At 38.4% G+C, this 17,196-nt stretch overlaps 1 protein-coding gene and 1 long non-coding RNA gene across 3 annotated transcripts in view; one reads left to right on the top strand and one right to left on the bottom strand.

Moving 5' to 3' along the window:
- bmpr1ba (bone morphogenetic protein receptor, type IBa) overlaps positions 1-17,196 on the top strand; it is a 69,268-nt gene that overhangs the window by 14,345 nt on the left and 37,727 nt on the right. For both annotated transcript variants that reach the window (XM_040031626.1, XM_040031625.1), the window contains exon 2: positions 7,693-7,761. The gene's annotated coding sequence lies outside the window, so the exon portion shown is untranslated. The remainder of the gene's footprint in view (positions 1-7,692; positions 7,762-17,196) is intronic.
- On the bottom strand, positions 1,518-14,535 carry LOC120733429. The gene is made up of 3 exons (XR_005695822.1): positions 14,435-14,535; positions 10,880-10,882; positions 1,518-1,528 (listed from the first exon to the last, which is right to left on the bottom strand). It is a non-coding gene; the product is annotated as an uncharacterized LOC120733429 (long non-coding RNA).

Here is a 17,196-nt window from a genome sequence, read left to right as displayed (position 1 = left end):
CTTAAGATCATTTTGAGAGGTTAAAGGATGACTTTTAGAAACTGGCGTGAGAACTTTTCAGGCAAACGTTTGCCAATCGTTCCTCAACCTCAAACATGGCCTGTGATTTAGAAATGTAGAAGTAAGCGGACTCATGACAGCCAGCTAGAATGGTTTCTTACTCAGACATTACAGAGACATTAGACAGTCTCCTTTCTAGCTGATGCAACACATTAGGAATCATTCTCTCTTCTGCCAGTGTAATTTAAAAAAAGAGTATTACTTTGTTAATGTGCTTGTAAAGTGTGGATTTAAAGACCTGCTCTTCCAGCTTTGTGTGTTTTTCTGTAATGTAAAACAGTGTTAAGGAAGTTGCTTTCACTGTCAGTACTAGAACTGAAAAAATCTCGAGATGCTAGTGATACTTTACATTATTGTGTCGCTCAAATAAATGACTTTATAAATGGCATATTGTACACAATAATGTAAAGTATCACTAGAACTGAAAAAATCTCGAGATGCTAGTGATACTTTACATTATTGTGTACAATATGCCATTTATAAAGTCATTTATTTGAGCGACACCTGTTCATACTTGACTCGTGTAGTGTTTACTTTGTCAGCGATATTTAGTTCTATAAGAAACGCTTTGGTGCCAGGAACTTGACTTGGCTACATATGTTGTTTGACATCTGAACAAAAATGGTTTAGAAATAAGGAATGCACACATGTAAAGTAAAACAATCAGTTTGACCAAACTTCTGTTTTAAGGTTTAATAAGCTCAGACTGGCACATACAAATGTGAGAGGTTCCTTTGGGTGAATGTAAACTTAACAGAGGCAGGTGATGGATGTCAAATAAAATCTAAATAGAAACTGTAAAACACAGCTGGTAAAACAATGAATGCTTTGAATGACTGACTTAAATAATTAAAATGCCTACGTAGTAGCATGTTACTCAGAAATGTCCACAATCTTTGTTGCACTTCCAAGAAGTTTGTAGACTAGATTTGGGATCATTTTCTCTGCTTTGCATTATGCTGGTCTGTATTTTTCTCTCTTAGAAACCTTTCATCACTATAACAATCTATATAAACATGCAAAGTGGTCAATATATATCAGGCTAACACATGACTTTACATATCTTACTTGTACAGTATGAAAATCACCAGCACTATATTGTTTTTCACAGAGATTTCTGTTGGGCTTTTTCATATCCCTTTTGGCAGGGATGCTGCTGTGCCATGCAGGGTCCCAGGAACTCATTCCAAACCTTTCTCTGACCCTGTGCAAATGTATGTAATTAAGCAATGAAAACTTGCCATAGCCAGGCCTTCTGCTGCAGGAAATTAAGGATAATCTGGAGGCTGTGGGTGCTCTTTGTTGCCACAAGGCCTTCTCAAGGTAAAGTGGCTCTCCTGCAAGATTGGTTTTCATCCCTTATGAATTAGTTTTGCGTGTTTCTGCTTACTGTGCCCCTCTTCTTACCTCTCAGTGTTGTTTTTCTGTCTTCTTGTGTGTCTGTTTTTTCTTAGTACGTCTTCTAACCCTGCCCATAAGACATTGTTGTATACTTGTAAACATATGTAGAAGGTTCAGCAAAAACAGCAAAGTTAAGCATTAGACACTGTCACAGTGTGTCTGTTCTTTTTCACATTCTAGCACGATGGCTTTATGGGAATGGATCTCATATTGGATAAAGTACTACACGCCCATGTTACAGTCTTTATCAATATCATTTTATTATAATCGTTGGGTCGACTGTTGTTGTTATTTGGCACTATCTGAAAAAAACAAAATGAATTAAATTAAATTTTATTCAATTGTAAGGATGTTGGTAGGGAACGTGATGACATGATAATATGAGATGTGGACATGTAAATTAGACATTAATGCTGTGAAATAAAATAAAAAAAAAGATGCAATGTTTTCATGGGGTGTTATAGCTGTGTAAATGTTACAAGTGGGTCACTATAGCCCATTGGTTAGTGGTTGCTAGGTTAAATGATGACATCATTATATTTTTTGATATAGATAAGAACCTCCGGGGGCTGAAGATGCACGTGTGTGCCAAATTTGGTGGCTCAAAATCTGTTTGGGGACACACATAAGATGTTTGTATATTACAGTAAGACATCCAAACAGAGATATTGAAAAGCAAGTTATTTTATATTATGTGGAAATAAGCCAAAACATTGGTAGCAGGAGTAAAGCAGTGCATTTTCTTTAACCTAATCTTAAAAATACTTGGTTCTAGAGCTTAAAATTCTTTTAAAATCAATTGACCCAGTCGGCATAGCCTAGAGTCACTATGGGCATTTTGAACTCAGCAGTGAATGTATTTATTTTGCAGTGGGTGCACTGTGGTTGTTGTTTTTGTTGTGTTTAAAGAGGTGTAGAGAAGACAAAAAGAGAAGCGACGTCTGGTAAGATTTACCAGCAGGATGATGCTGTTGCTGAATTTTTAACAGTTTGGATCTTTCAGTCATTGTTTTGCAAGTAAAAGCCCCACATCACAGCTCTTTTAGCAAGGCACCAGCTTAAAATAAAAACAGGGTTTCCATGGAAGAACACATGGAAAATGAGAGAAATGGATAAAAGCTCTGAAAAACATTCTGTGATACTGGAAAATAATTTCTCATCTTTTTCCTTTGTCAGATGACGTTAGAATAGCAGGGTGTGAGTACAAGAGCTAAAAAACCTCTAAATGCTCAAAGTTGATTTTAAACAGTGAGTTAACTTTCAAAGGCAAACATCTGTAAACATCAAGATTTTTCTGACAATACTGAATATCAGCCTCTGTTTTTTTTTTTCTTCAACTTTAACCTGCTTGCTGTTGTAAATATTTCAAAGCTTTGGGTTTTATTTCTAAAAAAACGATTTCCATGTAGGTAATCATATATCCAGCCTACAGTAGATCAGAGATGAGATGAGATCACAAAAGTTAAGTCTGAGTTTAACCGTTCTCAGGCTCTCTGGACAGATTTTAAGTCATTTTCCTTTTTGGAATTCTGACTTGATGAGGTTGATCAGTGTTATACAGTCTGTTGTTGCACTGTTCTTCTTGCTGAAGACAGTTGTTTTCACTCTGGCTCTATGTTCTGCTGCAAAAATCATTTGTGATCACACAGATGTCTCCCTCATGGGATTTGGTATGGATTCGGAATAATGTTCCTAATTGTTTTAAAGACTTCCACAGAGAGACTGGTTAGTCTATGGCGCACAATCCATCTGACATTTAAACCATCTGTCCTGGAAAAAGTCAAGAATCTGGTTGTAAAACTATAAATGGGAGAATTTAATTATCCAAATAGACTCAGCTGTTCATGTTATGTACTGAAAAAAATGCACTTAATCATAATAGACTGTGAATTTGATGCATTTTATTTTTAAAGTTTCCTTTGCATACGACATCTTTTTGCCTCACAATGTTGAAATGAAATTTTTTTTTAAAAAAGTTTCAGAGCTAACAGGTGGGAAAGATTTGGTAACCTGGCTGGTAAGTAGATTTTTTTCCCTTGCTTCTCCAAGTTGCGGCTAAACACTGAGGGGTCTATTGAGGCAGTAATGAGTCATATCCTTCAAACTGCTGTTCTGTATCTCAGACACCTCCTAAAATTCAATTTGCAGTGACCTTCTCACACATACGCATGCATCTGCAGACACACAGGTCTAACCTGTTCACGGCTCTATACTGTACTTCGCACCTCTGGGGGTGTTTTCTGGGGAAACAAATCACGTCAGTTGCCATAGTGAATGTGTCAGTCAAATTTATACAAACACACTCTACAGTTTCTGGCATGTGTTGCAAGCAAGGTGGTCTACACTTTATTGAAGAATAAAGGTAAATCCTGTCAGTCAATGTCAGACTGTCATCTGCCAGAAGAAGTATAAATATTTTCAGTAATAACATGTTATAGAGATATGGAAACAGTACATTTTAAAATGTTTGTTTGAAGGGGGGATAGTTCAGCTGAGGTCGAGTTGCAAAATATGGCTGCCTGGATTTTATTGGAGTTGGCTTGCCCAAGAGAATTAAAGCTCCATGTTTGGCGCTGATATTGCTATTGTCTCACAAACGGATCTTGGGAATGCTTTTCATCAAAGAATTAAAAAAAAAAAAAAAAATGAACATCCTTGACATTGTGTTGCACTTCACATAACTCTTTGGATTTAAAGAGTTATGTGCATTGATACAGAGCAATTTTAAAGTGGCTTGCAAACCTGTCTGTGTGCAAGATCTGTTTTCTAGCTGGGTAAAATAGTCTGTCCTCCATAGTATCACTTTGATCGCCTACTCACTAAATCTCCGACTTTCCACTGAGTCTAGTTTGAAAATTACTTGAAAAAAATTGGCATTTATAAGTTCTGTCTCGTTCCCAAGCGTCGCTTTTTAATGCCTTTATGGCTACTAAATGAATTGATAGTTTCCATACTAGCTAGGTTACAGAAAATACAGAGCAAAATGTAAATGTCTGTATATGAGAGAGAAAGAAACCAGCCAACAGAAGTGCCTCTCAGCAGTAATGTGTGACTTTAGGGTTAAATGGCCAGGCTTGCTGAGTGATTGCCACATTAGCCAAAAGTATGAATAAATCTTCTGTTCAGAAATTTGACTATTTATGGACTCACATGAATTTGATCATGTGTTTTCTTTTAATGGCTTTTTAGGTTTTACTAAATTCTCTGTGGCCGCACTGTTAAGCTCTGCCGATGTTGGAGTGTGGGTGGTATGTTTAATGGTTTCAGATTGGAATAGATTTTATGACAATTTTAGAATTGGATACTGGCCACAATACTATAAATGCATTTTTTCCATAATAGAATTAATTTATTTCAGCATCAATGCTATAGTTTACTCAAAAATAAGCAGCAGGTCTGCAGAGAAGTTTACGTCTATATACAGTCCTATGGAAAATAACGTTTTCAGAGCACTCAAAAATGAAGTGCACCCTAAGATTTACAATAGCTTGTTGAAACATCCTCAACAACTTGAAATAAACGTTTTTTTTGTAGGACTTTCAGTCTGTCACATCATTGTGGAGGAATCTTTACCCACATCATTGTTGCAGTTCACTGAGGTTTTCAGACAGGCAAGGCTCCCTTCACATCCAGTATGAGCATTTAGGTCAAATTGAGGTCTGGACTCTGACTCGATCATCGCAGCAGCTTGATTCTTTTCTTTTTCAGTCATTCTGTCATAGATTTGCTGCTGTGCTGTTGCTTTTAGACAGACGGCCTCTTCGGTATAGACAATATAGATAATACTTTCATATTAGAGAAGTTTGTGACCAGCCTGATAACTGCAAGTTGCCCAGGTCCTGTGGCTTCAAAAGAAACCCAAATCTTCACTGTTCCTCCATCGTGCTTGAGAGTTGGTATGAGGTGTTTGTGCTGATACACTGTGTTGTTTTTGTTTTGGTTTGGGGTTTTTTGTCAAACATTGGACTGTGTATAGTCAGACATCTCCAGTTTGGTGTCATCTGTCCTTTGTCCACTTAACAGACAGCGCAAAAATGGTTTGTTTAAAATCAACTTTGCAAACCTAAGCCAGTGTGTTGTTCTTTTTTTAGAAAAAGAAGAAGCTTTCTTCTGGCTATCCTGTCAAACAAGCCACACTGAATGAACTTTAATTCTTAGCATGCTAATTGAAGTCTGAAGAGTTTGTTTGGGTTTTTTTTTTTTTTTTTTGTTAATGTGTCTAAATATTTCATAATCTCATGTTGGGGTGAATTTGCTGGGACGTCCACTCCTGGGAAGATTGTGGCATTATGATAAGACACAATGTTTCAGTTTTTCACACGACTGCTTTAGTCTTTTTTAATGAGTAAAGTTCTTTGAAATGAAGATTATTGTGATGATTATCATGGCATGCAAACCTGAGGTATATACGTCAGCTGAATTTGTCTGAACATGAGGCATGTACCTCACCTTTTTTTATTTATGGCTTTATATCAGTTCCAATATAAATATGCTGCAATTCGATTGCACCACGTTCACAGTTACCAAGTCACATCTTTTTCTTATGTCTCACGTTTTAAGTGGATGGGAAAACATGCTTTTCAGTAAAACTTTTGCGGAACATTTTAGGAAAAAAGTGAAGTAAACAGCTGAGATGCCATCTGTCTGCATTCATGCGCGTTTCTGGTGCTGCCATTCTCAAGTCACTCTACCTGTCAGTGTTTTCATTGCCTATTGTAAAGCAGAGAGTGAAATAACAGTTTGTAGGAACTCAGTGAAAGAAGGGATTTGAGCAGTAATCCTCTTCACTGATCCTTTTTAGAAACAACCGTCTGGCACACAGCCTGGCCCTCGCCATAACACGCCTGCTTTTGATACCTGAAGGCTGAACTGCAAACTGACACCCACAGTGGCATTTTCTGCTTTTCACATACCTCACATCAGAGACTCTCTGAAGATATTTTCCTCATTCGGTAAAATCGTTGGCTGCTGCAGGTGAGCTCAGGTATTAACCCTGGGGTTAACGCACACTGGATCCTCACATCGTAATATTAATGCTGACATTTTTGAAGAGGTTAGAAAGTGCTCATGTCATGCTATGAGTTATTTTCCTTCACTGTTCAGGTCATGTCAAGCCGAAACAGATATAATTATTTTATTTGATAAAATATGGTGTAAACAAAGACGTCCTTGGTCCAACTTGTACAGATATTCTCATTTTATTTGGTTTTGCCCTAAGCCGATATCCAGTCTCAGCTCAGCCTGTTTTAAACAAATGCTGTCTGTCTTTAGAGAGAACAGCTGCCAAAATATGAGTCTACCCATTTAATTTTTACTCCATAAATCTCCGTCTCTTGAAGTCGAGCCTGGGCTTGGGTTAAGTAGTCATATTTTATCGATGCAGTGATCATTACTATTCGTTATCTTCTGTCTCTTGGCTCTGCAAACAAACACATGGTTTATTTGTCACAATAATAATTATAATAAGAAATTTGGTGTGGCATCTTTAAAGGTATATTTTGAAAATACACTTTATTTTAATCTGGATAAGGCTTAAGCCATGACAAGGCTAGAAAGCTTAAAGGTAGACTTTATCTTCATTCTTAATATTTCTGACCCACAGCAAATACCTGCATCTTTATCTTTGTCATTAACCTTTATTGGAGTGAATTTCAAACTTTTTCCAAAGCTTGCTTGAGAAATGCATTTAAGTTTGTAGAAGCTTTGATTTATGAGCAGTCTGGCCTTTTTAACACCTAACGTGAAGTGACCTCTTTGTCAAGTGGTTGTTCTGACTGTGGGGGATACCGTATGTAGAAAAGGCCACAGACGCACAGAGTAAGCTGTATACTGTCTCTCTCTGCACACACACACGTGCACACCCTGTTTCTCTCTGTAACCATAAGGCTGGAATGGTTTATAGGGGGGTAATAAAAATGGACGCCGTGTGAAATGAATCCAGTTTAAGTTACCGTTTTTTGAGGCTGTGTTTTTCTTAGAGATGAAGAAATAGAAACACCCATGTGTTATGTTTATATAAAGGATTTTTATTTGAGCTTAATTTTCCATCTTTACAGGTGAGATTCTGTACATCCACACCCTTCAGTTGCTAGATGTCTTAAAATGGTGCTGTCCTTGGCATATTTGGCTGTCTGGATTACAAAAAACAAAATGCTAAAATTTAAAGTGCCTTTAAATATGCTTTTGTAAAGTGAAGACTGATTTATTTGTGTTTCGTTTGTGTGCACACAGGGATTGTAGAAGTGTGATCAGCCCTACCTACCAACCTCCCTACCAACAAAAGTTGGCTTACAAGTGCTGGTAAGAGAAAAATCATTCATATCACTAGGATTTTTCTGGAAATACAAAGATTTAAAGCTGGAGTAAACTGTTCTGACTAAAGTAACCCACAATGTATCTAGTGTACATGCCTAAAAAGGACTGCAGTAAATGGACACGGTTTCATGTTTGTCTGAAATTCAAAGTTTGCCTAGGGCAACACAAAGATGGTGATAACATGTCCTTCATAAATAGCTCTACATTAAGCTTGACCCAAAACATCTTACTCAAGGTTCACAAGCTCCCCTCTTGTTTACATAATCACTTGCTAGTCTATTAGGAAATTGAATCAAACCACATATCCAGTGCAGTGGTAACCTCAGCAAGGTTGCTATCAAAAAAGCTTTCTGTCAGGTGGCCCCTGAGGTTCAGATACATTCAGATTTCTGTTTTGGTGAATGTGGCAGGCAGAGCTACAAACTGCTGCTGGTAAAAATGGAGAGAGATACGAGTGCGTCTATAGGCTGTCCTGGCCACATACAAGGAGGAATGATTTAGTCTAACTGAATTAGTAGATATGTGAGGATGAATATAAACACTAAACAACTGAAGGCAAAATGGTATTAAGTCAAAACCTTGTCTTTTTTTTTTTTTTTTTTAGTGTTGTTCTGGCCACACTACAAGATACAGATGACTTATCTATCACACAACATGGTGTGAAAGTGTGCAACAAAGGATAAGGAGACCATGTACATAGTTGATTGTTACTGATACTTTATGCTATCAACATATACATGACTGAATTGATATATAAAAATACAGACCTAAATTAGAAGCAGCTGGTAATGCAACAAAACACGGTAGTCCTGGTTACGTATATACAGTGAAATGAAATTCTCATCTGAAGTCTCTGCCGTTGACCTCTGTTAGCTTCTTGTTTTTATGAATTATATTAATCATGGATCCAGACTGACAAAAATGAACATTCTGTTATACTCAAAGGCAGTCTGCCACCGTCCTGGTAGATCAGCTGATAGCAGCTGATATCATTGCAAACCCACATCAAGTGGCCGCTTAGCTTATACCCTTCTGTGCAAATCTTGCGTACAAAAGGCAGACTATTTATGTCGCTTAATCCTGCCTACAGTTGCCGCACATGTGCAAGCCTTTTTGCAACCCTGGGTTATTAGTGACATATCCGTTGCCAGTGATGCTTGTTGTGTTCTGCGGGAGGTATCTTACTGTTGCCTTCTCTTGCATGTGTTTGGAAGAGCAGAGGGGGACCAGAACAATTCCATGCTGCCAAATATGAACTGTTGTAGATGGAAACGATGATTTAGTCTAACTGAATTAGTAGACATGTGAGGATGAATATAAACAAAACAACTGAAGGCTTTTGACTCTAGTGGTTATGACTGATGTCTAATGCTGTAGATGTCATGTTTCCAAATCCATGTCATGCAGTATTTAAATGTTAAATGTCTAACCAGAGTGCTCAAACTCATTTGATTAGTAGGTTAGCTCCTTTTTAAGGAAGGTGTCGAGCCTTCAGTGGAGTCAGTTGCAGGGCCTGTATTACACAGCAGCCTGGAACCACTGAGTGGGAGACACAGGTTTTTAGCAGAGCCATTACTGCTGTAACATGAGGAGATGTTTTCATGTGCACACCTACAACCTGACACACTCACAACTGCAGGGACAGAAAAGTGAACCCACATATACACACAGGTGTGCTGGCAACAGCATCTTTCACCATAGCAGGGCTCTACCCCGAGGTACACGCTGCAGATTGGAGATTGAAACCAGCAAGTTTGTGTGTGTGTGTGTGTGTGTGTTAAGTACATAAGTGTAAATGAAGAGGGAAATAACCATTGGTGAGGTCATGAACTTCTAAATGAAAAAAAAAAAGCTTCCTGGTGCTTTTCCATTACATCTCACTCCAATGGCGTCTGTTGTGCTTTTGTTGTAGATACCAGCCAGACTGTGTGCAATAAGCTCTTCAACTGATAAATACTTTTGTTCCAATTATTTCTCTAGAATGGTAACTATAAAAATAGTGAGCTGACATTGGTGACCTTAGCAGATGAAACTGAATGTTAGAAGCAAATTGCCTCTTATGTGAGTGTTAATAGTGATTTGTAACACTGGGGCCTTTAGATTGCCTGTATTTTCTGAGTATAGCTCCAGGGTTCCCAACGTGCAGCCACTGGGAAGAATGTACTAGTGTGTATTTCAAGTCATGATATAGTGGCTTATAACAAGACCCAGGAAGCATTTCTATTCAGCTGAAATTCTTCTGTTTCCCTTAGTATAACTGACTAAATCTTGCATTCACCAAAAACAAAGCAAAACCAAGTTCTCCCATGTTAAAGATAGCGAATGTGCATTCTAAAGTTTCAAGTGTTCAGTAAATATTTTAAGGTTTCACAGGCTCAACCTAAGTTTTATCTGACAGATCTTAAGTGCTTTTCTTGAAAGGTTTCTGGAAATGTTTTTCTGACTGCCACACTTTCCCCTTTTCATTCTCTTTGCTTCCCTGTCGCTTTATTTTCCACAAACAGGTGTTCATTTGCTCCATCAGCACAGTGTTCAATAGCGGCAGCAGAAAGTACTTAGTGATCTAAAAGAGGGAGCAGTGGATTTTGACATAATCCTGTTTGGGTTAGAACAGACTCCTAAATAAACTACTGCAATGGGACACCACTGTTTACTAGCAGTGAGAGGATTGTATTCAAAGTGTAGCAGTACCATTGTGGTTTCTGGAGTCATTCATCTGTGATGAGCCAAAACAGAAAGCACACTTACATGTATCGTGTTCTCCAGTGACAAAAGAAGGTGTTTCTGTTTTTCTTAAAGCATTTGTAAGCATAAGTTAGTTATATCACTCATTTAAGGTAATAAGCTAGTCTAATACTATAATGAGTTTTTAGTGCAAAAATGTGTGATTATTTAAATTATGGCCTGACCTGATCTGACAAAATAAAAGCAAAATATATAAATAAAATCTATCACTAAATGCTTAATGTTTTAATGCATTTTAATTTATTAACATATATAGCGACACAATGGTATTACATGCATGTCACAGAATGTGGAAATACTCAGATTTATTTAAAATTATAGTATAATACATTGTCATTCACTTTATACTAAAAAAAACCCCCTACTTTTAAATTGCCATCAACATTTAATAAATGTAAGTAACAGAAAAGTGTAAGCAGTGAAGATAAAAACATAAAAACAGGTGCAGATATTGCTTTTTAAAATTCTTATTCCATCTAAAAACCCAACCTACACTTTGGACGTGCACAATAACTAATACAGCTCAATCACTGACATCTCAGTAGGCAGTTTGGTGTTTTATGCTAGTAGTAGCTAGCTTGTTGTAGTCTAGCATTTACTGAATACATAGAAACTCAACATTATTTCCAGCTATAGATTCTTGGCTTCAAAACCAACTGATAATTCATAAAAGCAGTTTGCTGGAGCTATAAAAAAGGATGCACAAGAAAAAAAGAAGAGTGAGTGGACACAAATAAATACAACTAAAAGCATAATGTAAGTAAACTAAAAGTAAAGTAAAAGCCTTGTTTCTCTAAAATACCATCTGTAAATTTTAAACATATAGATCAACAAGTCCAAGTCCACATGCCTTTGGGTACATGTCCCTCCCCCACCATCTTCTCAGCATGCACACACCAAAAATTTAGACTGAAGGCACACGCACGTTGACCTTGAGGGTGTTAGCTGTGTTGACATTTGTTTGGACAGTGCTTCAATTCCTCAGACTGCTGCAAGGTCACGTGGCTTGACATCAAAGAAAAGAATTTCTTCCTGGGCGACACTGAGAGCTCCGGTGTTTATTCTAAAACTGACTGCCTCCCTGTCTGTGTTTCTGTCTCTGGCAATCGCTGCTTCATCCCTGCCTGCCTGTCTCATTACCTGTGCACAATATCTGCACAGCTGTTGTCTTAAGACTGTATGTTCCCGTGGAGTTTTTTTTCTTTTAAATATTATTATTATTTCTTTTAGCTTTTGGCAGTAGATACCCACACACAACTTTAGTGCAGAGAAAGCTTTGACAATGATTTAACATTTGTTTGGTGCCATGCGTATCGTCAGCCTGCTGCCTGGTAATGTAGAGTGACTGGACCTGGCCGGTTCTTCTGTACTTTTCACTTCAATGCTATTTAGCGCAAAATGGTGATTGCTCTATTTAACTCCATTTTAAGCAAATTTAGTTTTATTTAGTAACATTTCTTTAAACCACAGCCAGACAAAATGTTCAGAAACACATTGTGGTTTGGAGTGATTTCCACCTGTTGCTTATAACTCACCGTGTTCATCTTCACGCTACAAATCTGGTCAAGATGTGGGGTTTTGTGCTTTGGTTACTGGCTACAGATCAAATACATACAGACACCAGAGATGATTAGAGATTAGAAGTAAACAAAGTAAGAATACTGTAGTTAAACTGTGCAGCATATCATTTGAGAAAAAAAAAAAAAAAAAGGTGCAAAAGAAAAGATCTGACAGGGAAACTGCTGTTCTGACTAAGGCTACGTCCACACTAGCCCGGATAGATTTTTAAACGGCGTTTTTGTCTGATTTCAGTGATTTCAAACGAAAACGCATTAGTGTGGACGTAGCCTAAACATTCTACTTGCGAGATCTACATTTAATAGACTGATTGTCTTGTCACAGTGTTGGAAGCACCAAGCTGTGCATTCACCAGAGAGCAATTCATGTGCATGTTTAGCTTTGAGGTTTTCCCCCCAGGGATGTTTTGTTTTGATGTCTTCCACTGCAGCCAGATGAATGGACACATGGAGAGCTGGGGGGGGAGGAGGGGACTGTTGGACATGTTAAAGGACACCTGTGGGGCTTTGTGGGCCTCCCATGATGGACGGGGGGTTCCGCTTCAGGTGGCAGTAATTTCTCTACACCGTAGGGAGGGGTAGTGGGGTCAGGTTGTGCGTGTGTTTTACGTGTGTGCGTGTGACTGCTTTGTCACCGGGGGATCAGTCTGTGAGAGGTGATTTCAGTTTGTGTTTGTGCTTTTTCCACCCCGTTTTCTTAACTGTCTTTTAGTGTATTTATATACACTGTGTTTGTGTGTTTGTGTACACAGGCCCATCAAAGAATAATTGCTTCAAATACCACTGGGAACACCACACAGATCGTGACAGTCTCACCCACAACTGATGATTATGTAAATATGATAGCCATCTGTAGACTTGATTGTGTGTGTGTGTGTGTGTGTCGGGGGGGATGTTCTGCCTAATATATTGTCTTATCATGTGGAGATCAGCTGTTAGACAAATGTGGCATTGTTGAAGACCAAAGTAGAGCCATTATGTGCATTTGTGGTTGTGTATGTGAAGTCGGGCTAGTTCAGGGCTTCATCTATTCCCTGCACCTGATACTGAGCTGGATCACTTGGTATTTTAGATGAAAAGACAGCAGCTTGTTATTAAATGTCACAGGCCGATCTTCTAGAATAACCAATAATGTTGCAACAGCTCACCTACTCACACACACACACACACACACACACACACACACACACACACACACACACACACACACACACACACACACTACACATAGATATCTTTTTTAACGTACAAGGGAAAATGATTAAGACAGACCACAGCAGCAAGAACTACAACAATGTAATGCCGTAAGAGGTGGTGACTCTAAACCAGTTTCCTCTAGTGAGGAATTTGATCTGAGTTGGCTGAACGCTTGACACCTCATTGTCATGGCGTAAACACAAAGTGATTAGGTTTGTGAACTGATTGTGCTCTACACCTGATTTAGTGTAACATGCAGACAACACATTCACCCATATGTTGTTATATGCACGCACATGCCAGAGCATGGTACAACTTACACTCACTACAAACTTTGTTAGGCACACTTGTTCAACTGCTTGTTAATGCAAACATCTAGTCAGCCGGTTCCATGACAACCACTTAATGCAATTGGACCTGTAGACACGGTGACGACAACCTGCTGAAGTTCAAACAGAGCATCATATCAGACTAGTTTCTTGACTCATGAAGGTGATTTCACTTGACTAAGATGGCCTCCACAGTCATCAATACTATAAGCTATATAATACTATACAGTAGTGATTCTGTTATTGAACTCATGTATCCACTTCCGCAGACAGGGTTCCGACCTTTAAGTTATACAATATTATATAACGGCATTTGCAAAATGGTAAAAAACACAATTAAATGATTTGCAAAGGTCATGAAATCCATATTTTTTTCCCAATAGAACACAGAAACACCTCTGCGAATCGCTATCTTATCATGGTGGAGGGGTCTGTGTGTTCAAGGCACCCCAGGGGCTATGTTGCCCGTGGGCTTTTGCCCCCTGGTAGGGTCTCCCATGTCAAATTGGTCTTGGGTGAGGGAGCAGACAAAGAGTGATTCAGAAGACCCCTATGAGTAGAACATCAAGGGTACAGTTCACCCTGCCCAGAATATGGTTCCCAGGGCCCCACTCAGGAGCCAGGCCTGGGGATGCCTTAGTCCATGGTGCCCAGACGGGCACAGCCCGAAAAAGGGAAATGGGCCCATCGTCCTGCAGGCCCACCACCTGCAGGAGGAGCTGTAGGGGTTGGCTGCATTGTGTGCCAGGTGCGGAGGTGCTGGCGGACCAATCATCACAGAAAACATATCAAAAAAAACATAAAAAAAACCCCCACAAAAGTACTAAACTAGTGACATCCTTGGTGTGCAGATCCTTGGTCAGGTTAAAAAGTTAATTTACATCTGTACAAATCAGCACATGGGAAAACTGAGAAAATGAACCATTTTAATAAAATGGCCTGATTTTGAATTTGATGCAACAACACATCCTAAGAAATTTGGGGCCGGGCCATGCTTACCACTGTGTAGCCTGTCCCATTCCTGGCTGATATAGGATTCGAGCTATACATCATTTCTATTTGGTCATGGTTATATTCATGTTTCATGATGCACCAAAGGTTTTCAGTTGGTGAAAGGCCTGAAGTGCTGGCAGACCAGTTCAGCACATCGATGCTTTTACTGCAAAGCCATGTTGTTGTGAGAGGCGCTACTGCCATTAAATTAAAATAATAACTTATTTTTCATAAAATAGTAGAATTTCTCAATTTAAACATTTGATATATTTTGTGGTTATTAAAATGAAATGTTTGTGAGATCTGAAACTCATTGCACTCTTCTTTTATTTACATTTTACACATTGTCCCAACTTGATTGGATATGGGATTGTAGATTTTCTAATAACATATACTCGTGTAGAACTAAATACACTTTAGTCTGACTTCATCATAAACTCAAGTCTAGGTTTCTAAAAGGGCTCTCCAGCTGTACCCTCTTTAAACACATGCGTTACTTATCTGTAGCTGAAAAGCTCTGTTATTTATAAGCACATAACAAGAGAAGCTGTCTCTGCCATTTGCTGAACAGATGTGTGATTGATCTTCAGATCAGATTCTTTTCTGCAGTAATATTTAGGATTTTGTGCTCCCTTTTAATGTCCATTGTCTTTCACCCATGCAGCACTGTCAATCAGTTACAAAACTGATTTGAGCAAACGGATAGTAATACTAATAATAGCATTAGATCACCTTTAGTCAAAAGCTGTTCACTTCACTATGGCAACAAATCAAGCTAAGTGTTTTTCATTGTGTCAAAGTGGTGAATTCTCTCTCTAGTATGCGTGACATATGTGTAAACGCATACTCTCACTGCACAGCCACCAAAGGCCAAAAAACAAATATTTTACAGGCTCTGTGTGCAACAAATAGACCCCCACTCATGATGAGCATGTTTCTATGTGTTAAAGTCACTAGTTTGGAGTGCAAAGGCCATTCTTGGAGGTCAGAGTGGCAGTGTTGTGTTTCATTCACAGAATAGGTCCTCTTTTACAAACTATGGGGTAGAGGTCAGCAAAGGCGAGGGAGAAAGAAGAACAGAAACATGAAGAAAAGTAGGTGTGGGTCAAGGTTTGGGGAACAGAGGCTAGCAGACATTAGCATTCATGTTTTCTGATAGCTGGCAGGTAGATGGGGCAGACTGTGTAACACACACTGTTGTCATAATGTTCTTTGTACTTTGTCCACGACCACTGATTGACCTACATGTATAAATGTAGTCCATGAGCGTAAATACTTGTGCTGAATTGATGAATGCTTGTTTTGTGTGTTAGGTATTTTTGCTTTTTTTCCCATACATAAAGGGCCCATGGTGGTCATACGAGAAGCTGCGTTGAACTTACGGATCCTTGAATAGTGGAAGCACTATATTTGGGAGCTGGACCGAGGCTTCTGACCCTAACACTGACCCCACACCTGCCTAATATGTGTGCCAGTGGACATGGCTGGAGATGGATAGAGAAGGGGGAGATGCAAATGAATGTTTGTCTCTGTGCTTTGTGTGTCTGCTTCCCTTTTGTGTAGCGCATAATGGATTTTGAATGTAACTAACATTCGGATGCAAAATATTTCACAAATAAAAATGAACTCAGTAAATTTTAAGTTTTGTATGGAAGTAAGTAATTGCTTGTCACGCTTATGTTGTAGATCATTGACGTATGTGTGTTTCAAAGACAAACGTGTAAATGATCAATGCTTTGGCAGCTGCCAGGGTGTATTAGTTTACTGTGAAATTGACCACTAGATTTGGATTTTTTAATTTACAAAGTTTCTCAACATATGGTAAAGTCACCATTTTAATAATCCACACTTCTTCACACACTGAAATATCGAACGCAAACATTTTTTAAAGAAAGTAAAAGTAGCTGTTGCTGTTATTGTTGTTTGTAGCTATAGTAGTAGGGATGGTAGTATTATTAGCAGGGGAAGTGTAAGTTTTTAATACTGATATAATTTAATATTTTACATATAGAGTTTTAGCCATCTGTGTCTCTAAAAACTGGAAAAATATGTGTCTTCTAGCTGACATTCATTTTATTATTTTAACTTCAGTTAAGTTCATTTAATCATTGATGCTGCATATAAGACTGTTCCAATGGAATTTTAAATTTGTACATTTTTTACCGTAACTTTTGTTGATTTATGTGTGTGTGCATTTCTGTATCAGATGTCACCGTCAGCAAATGCGTGACCGGTCCCTCAGTTCTGTATTTAGACCTAAAGGTTCAAGGGTCAGAGGTCATGAGTTGGTATGAATGACTGCCTGTTATCAGGTGGCGAACAAAGAATGTGTATGTGTGCATGCATTTAAGAGAGAGAAACGGGAAACAAAGCGTGACTGAATGACAGAAGGAATGAGGCAAGAAAAAAAAAAGGAAACGCAAGTAAGAGATGGAAACATGCAGGCGAGCAGCATCAATGAGCTGAGTTTTTCCAAATGTTTCCATCTTTTTCAGTTCCCTGGATGTTGTCAAGTTAAATGCAGTTTTTCTACATTATTTTAAAGTGTATTATATTGACAGTGCATAGCATAAATCAGA

Source organism: Simochromis diagramma, unplaced genomic scaffold (genome assembly GCF_900408965.1).
Source record: "Simochromis diagramma unplaced genomic scaffold, fSimDia1.1 OVJJ01000284.1, whole genome shotgun sequence".
In the NCBI taxonomy this organism is placed as follows: domain Eukaryota; kingdom Metazoa; phylum Chordata; class Actinopteri; order Cichliformes; family Cichlidae; genus Simochromis; species Simochromis diagramma.
The sequence above is the reverse complement of the archived record's forward strand: the minus strand, read 5'-3'. Positions and strand labels throughout refer to the sequence as shown.